This window comes from Lontra canadensis, unplaced genomic scaffold (genome assembly GCF_010015895.1).
Source record: "Lontra canadensis isolate GAN:19392208 unplaced genomic scaffold, GSC_riverotter_1.0 scaffold19, whole genome shotgun sequence".
Taxonomy (NCBI): Eukaryota; Metazoa; Chordata; class Mammalia; order Carnivora; family Mustelidae; genus Lontra; species Lontra canadensis.
In genome coordinates, this window is record NW_022631013.1 from 12,694,832 (window position 1) to 12,700,708 (window position 5,877).

Here is a 5,877-nt window from a genome sequence, read left to right on the forward strand (position 1 = left end):
GTGATTGTGGGTCACGTTCCAGGCGCTGTACCCAAACCCAGGGGTTGAAGGCAGATAGTTCTCATAATGACACCACTACCATCAGCACCGGCAGCAGCCAACACACATACTTCTTAGGTACCCTTCTTAGGTACCAGGCTCTGCTTTAGGCACTTCCTCTATTTTAACACATTTAATCTTCACAACAGCCCTACAAGGTAGGTACTGTCATGTACAAACTGGTACCATGCTCATTTTACAGAGGAGGAAACCCAAATAGAGAGGTTAAGTAGCATGCTCAAGGTCACACAGACTGCAAATTTCTTAGCTGGGATACAAAGCAGGCCATCTGGCTCCAGAGTCTGGAGTTCACTTTTAATCACTACCTTAATCTACCTCAATCTACCTTTGCTCCTGGTCCACCTTTCTTCTGGATACCACCCTCCCCTCCTCTCATGCATTGCCCTCTGCTCTGGCCACGATGAGAGCTTATGGCTCCTTGAATATGCCATATTCAATTTTGCCAATATTCAATATGCCAATATGAATATGCCAATATTCAGTCCATTTTCCCGGAAGGCCGCTTTCCTCTCCGTACCTGTCGAAGATCCTCAAGGCCCAGTTCAAACGCTCCTCTTCCATGAAGACTTCATGTCTAGAATTCCTCTCTCTCTTCTCTGTCATTCTTAACCTTTCAGAAAGGTATTAAATGTTCTCAAGAGAAACAGAGGCTCTTCCAAACCTACTCTCTACCCTTCTCTCGCCTTTCTCATGCCCTGACAGGCTGACCTCTGTAGGCTTTGCCAACCAGAAATTCTTACCCTCTTACCTTCTTTTCCATTCAGCCAATAGGAGGCACCAGACGGGAAGGAGAGGCTAGGAAAAGAGAAAAGTGAGACTGTTTCTTCCTTTGGGGCTCCTGGCTGTCTCAGTCGGTAGAATATGCAGCTCTTGATCTCAGGGTCATGAGTTTGAGCCACACGTTGGGTGTAGAGATTACTTAAATAAATGAACTTTAAAAAAATATATATATATACAGGACGCCTGGGTGGCTCAGTTGGTTGGAGGACTGCCTTTGGCTCAGGTCATGATTCCCGAGTCCCAGGATCGAGTCCCACATCGGGCTCCCAGCTCCACGGGGAGTCTGCTTCTCTCTCTGACCTTCTCCTCGCTCATGCTCTCTCTCACTGTCTCTCTCTCAAATAAATAAATAAAATATTTAAAATATATATATATATATATGTATACTATACACATTCCTTTGGTGCTGTGAGAAAACAAAGTTGGTGCTGTGGGCTGAAAATGATGAAAAGCAAAATGTGGCTTGAAACTTTTCTGTGGCTCTCTGGTCCTTCCGGGGAAGGTGTAAACCCCTCAGTGTGATATTCAAGGCCCTTTGTAACCTGGGCTCTGCTCAGCTATCAGTTCTATCTCTCTCCCTCTGGACCTCTCTGTGACACACCATACCACAGGCTTTGCCTTTACGCAACTGAGCCAACCTCGCTCACATCAGTGTGGCTTGTACTTGCTGTTCCCTTCCTCCAACTTGCTCTTCCAGCTCCAATCCTTCCAGAAAAACTGCTCAGTGTCACCTCCCTCAGGAGGACTGCTCTGAATCATGCACTCTCCAAATCCACTGGACCGTGAGCTCCTAATTTAGAGTAGGAACGACTTCTTACTTGTTTTTGCATCCCCATTGCCTAACACAGGAACGCCATATAGGATTCCAATTCTTTTTTCCTTTTTAAAAAATATTGTATTTATTTATTTGAGACAAAGAGGGAGAGAACACAGACGTAGATGGAGAGGGAGACGCAGACTCCCTACTGAGCACAGAGCCCAAGGCGGGAGTTGGTCCCAGGACCCTGAGATCATGACCTGAGCCAAAGGCAGATGCTTAACCGACTGAGCCACCCAAGTGCCCCTAGGATTCCAGTTCTAACAACTCTTGGTTGAAAAGGGGGTTTGGGGTGCCCTTTACTTATATTCAGATTCCTGAAAGGGAGATTTAGGGAGTGTGAGTGTGCAAACACATACATATATGGATATGACCATGGAATAAGCATTGAAATGAAGTCAGGAGGGGCACCTGGGTGGGTCAGTCGGTTAATCGTCGGACTCTTGATTTTGGCTCAGGGTTGTGGGATTGAGTGCTCATCCAGCTCCATATTCAGTGTGGAGTCTGCTTGAGGTTCCCTCCCTCTCCCTCTCTCCCTCCTTCCCCCTCTGCCCCTCTCCCAACTCACACACACTCTCTCTCTAAAATAAGTAAATAAGGGGCATCTGGGTGTCTCAGTGGGTTAAGTCTCTGCCTTTGGCTCAGGTCATGATCTCAGGGTCATGGGATTGAGCCCCACATCGGGCTCTCTGCTCAGCAGGAGTCTGCTTCTCCCTCTCTCTGCCTGCCTCTCTGCCTACTTGTCATTGCTCTCTCTCTGTCAAATAAATAAATAAAATCTTAAAAAATAAATAAAATAAAATAAGTAAATAAAATCTTAAAAAAAAAGGAAAGAAAAGAAAAGAAAAAAGAATTGAAAGGAGAGGGGCTGAATCCTGGACAACATCAGTCACTTCAGGCAATATCAGTTTGATGTGACACTGATATGACACTGATATGACACTTCCTGTCCTCTCTCCATCCCACCATTACACACATGTCCAGCCAGGCTCCCTTGAGAGTCTTGTTGCCCAGGGGCACTGGCTGGTTCAGTCAGTAGAGCACGTGACTCTTCATCTCAGGGTTGTGAGTTCAAGCCCCAAGCAATAGTGTTGAATGAAATTTTATGTTTAAAAACAGCTACTTCATTTAACAGAATAATTTTCAAAATGTATCCAAGCTTCTTCTTTTTCTTTTTAAAGATTTTATTTATTTATTTGTCAGAGAGAGATCACAAGTAGGCAGAGAGGCAGGCAGAGAGAGAGAGGAAGGGAAGCAGGCTCCCTGCTGAGCAGAGAGCCCAATGTGGGACTTGATCCCAGGACCCACAGATCATGACCTGAGCTGAAGGCAGAGGCTTAACCCACTGAGCCACCCAGGCACCCCTGTATCTAAGCTTCTTAACACATCTGGACTTCTCGTTCATTTTGTTAAAGGATTCATACACATAATAATTGTATATACATGGCAATAAGGTATCTAGATTAAAGATATTTTTCTTGGTTTTGATTTTAAGGCTCATTTAGAAATTTTGTTTCTAATATGCCAACCCTGAGATCAAGACCAGAGGTAAGATCAAGTCAGATGCTTAGTGACTGAGCCACCCAGGCACCCCTCCCAGCACTATTCTAAATATATGTTCTTCTTGACAGATGGGGAGATGAAGCACACTAATGCTATGTAACTTGCCCCTGGCTGAGCAGCTAGTAAGAGGTAGAGAGGGGATTCAAACTTAGTAATATGGCTTTGGAGCCCAGATGCTCAAACATTTTGCTGACAAATTTGGGGCTGGAGCCCAAGTCTCCTGACTTCTATTTCTTTTTCTTTTTCTTTCTTTAAGATTTATTTATTTATTTGAGAGAGAGGAAGAGACAGTGAGAGTGTGGGGGAGGGGTAGAGGGGAAGGGAAAGAGAATCTCAAGCTGACTCCACACTGAATATGGAGCTGGATGAGGGCTTGATCCCACAACCCTGAGATCATGCCCTGAGCTGAAACCAAGAGTTGGACGCTTAACCAACTGAGCCACCCAGGACCCAGGTATCCCCCCTCTTTTTTTTTTCAAGTAGGCTCCATGACCAGCATGGATCCCAATGTAGAGCTTGAACTCACAACCCTGAGATCAAGACCTGAGCTGAGATCAAGAGTTGGATACTTAATTGACTGAGCCACCCATCTCCTTTCAATTCAAAGAATTGAAAGGAGATGGGTGTCAGTAGTCAAAAGCCTGGACCCACTCTAGGTTCAACCTCTAATTTGTTGTGCAGTCTTGGGTAAACCTTTTCCCTCTCTGGGGGTTCCTCACTGGTTGAGAGGATTCCTCAACACGTCCTGAAGTAGGGGTGCTCTGTAAATCAAAGCCCATGATTTTGGCTTCACACTTTTAAAATGGGAATCTCCCCACTCATCCATCATCACACATCCATAGATCTTCTTGTCACAGAGATCTATGCCCACTTGAATATGTCAGTTACGCTACCCGGAGCCTCTTGCATTGACAACCAGCAGAACACACCAGGGCTCTGCAGCTGTGAAGGGTTCTCTCTCTCTCTCTCTCTCTCTCTCTGGTTTCTAAAACATATGTAGTAGTGGAAAAGGGACAGGAGTGAGGAATGGCTCCTCAAGCCCGGTGTAAGTCTTACCCTTTACCTGGGCGAACCGGAACAAGCTGCTTGACTTCTCTAGGTCTGTTTCCTCATCTGAAACTTGGGGACAACCATACCCACTCTGCAGGGTGTGTTATAATGATGGAAAATGAACAAGTAAATAAGGGTCTGGCAGACTGCCCAGCACATAGTAAATGGTCATCCCAGGTGGCTGTTCTGTGGATCATTGGAAAGGTGCCCACATTTTAGTGGATTTGTGGTTGCTTGGGCTGCTGTTGAAGAACAGTGAACAGTTGTCTTCAGATGTTCTATTCTAGGTCCCAAGTGGCATGGTAGATCCTCTCTCTTGAGGACATGGCATCTGTTCTAGAACACATTCGGTGGAGAGCACCAGGCTGCTTAGGACCAGAGACCTCAAAATGCAAGGCATGATTGAAGGCCGTATGGTTTAAAGGCCCTAAGAGGAAATGGAAGGTGAGGGAAACACAAAGGCTGCCTTCAGTCCCTGAAGAGCCATGGAAAGTTATCAAATGCCCTGATTTGACAGGGAGGGTCAACAGACTTCTGACCAGCACCTGGGGCTAGAGGCTGCCCATATCCTAGCTTGGAGAGGAAAGTCAAAGATGAGAGGGAAGCAGTCAAAGCCAGAAGGGGAGAAGCAGCACACCACCTCTTTGTCCTGTCACAACCTTATGGAGTAAAGAAGTAGCACTTCCCCAAAGGAAGCTGGTGCTGTGCTGGAAAGAGGAAAGGATGCTGAACAGTATTTGCCAAACATCCAAATATGAAATGGGTTGCTTCATGAGGTCATGATATGGCCATCTCTGAAGGTGTTCAAACAGAGACCGGTTTCCCATCTGTTAGGGATCCTAGAGGGGCGTATGTAGGAAGATGGATAGTAGTGTCTCTAAACCTCTTCCGGTTCTTATCTTGTGTGTTTCCTACAAGGGGATTATTTTTAGACACGTTGTTTCTTCCATAAACCTGGGCCATTCATTTCCATGTTTAACACAGAATAACAAATTTGTAAACCTCAAGCAGATTACATTTGGAACACAACGGAGGAATCTGGCACCATGAGCTCTCGGGCCACTGATTGTATTTCTAGCTTGCATCTGGTCCTTCTCGTTACATCTTTGCTCCTGTGCCAGAAGTCTCATTGCCAGAAATGGTGAGAGTCTTAAAAGTTTACTTTTACCTTTTGGCAGAATCAGTAAGCTGGATTATTAAAGTTTTGTCTTCTTTCTTTGAAACTCCCAAAAGAAAAGAAATCACAGGAACAGATCTTGGCATAGAAAGAAAATGAGACAAAGAATGTAATCATAATAGTAGTGAATGGTTTTCAGACTGACATCTGTACATTAAGAATATGTAAAAATACCAATTTCATGCTCTGACAACTTATTCTGCATCAGGGGTGGGGTAATGCCTTGGGAATGCCAAACGTCAAAGCATTACATAATGTCAACTATTCATGTGTTCCTTTGATGAGATATCACTGGGAATGGGAATTCCTTAAGGGAGTCATGTCTTAAAGAGAGGGAAGGGAGCGGGAAAGCATAAGGAAAGGATAAAAAGGAAGGAAAGAGGGACAAAGGAAGAGAAAAGCTGTCAAGTCAGAATAAAAGAATGTGCAA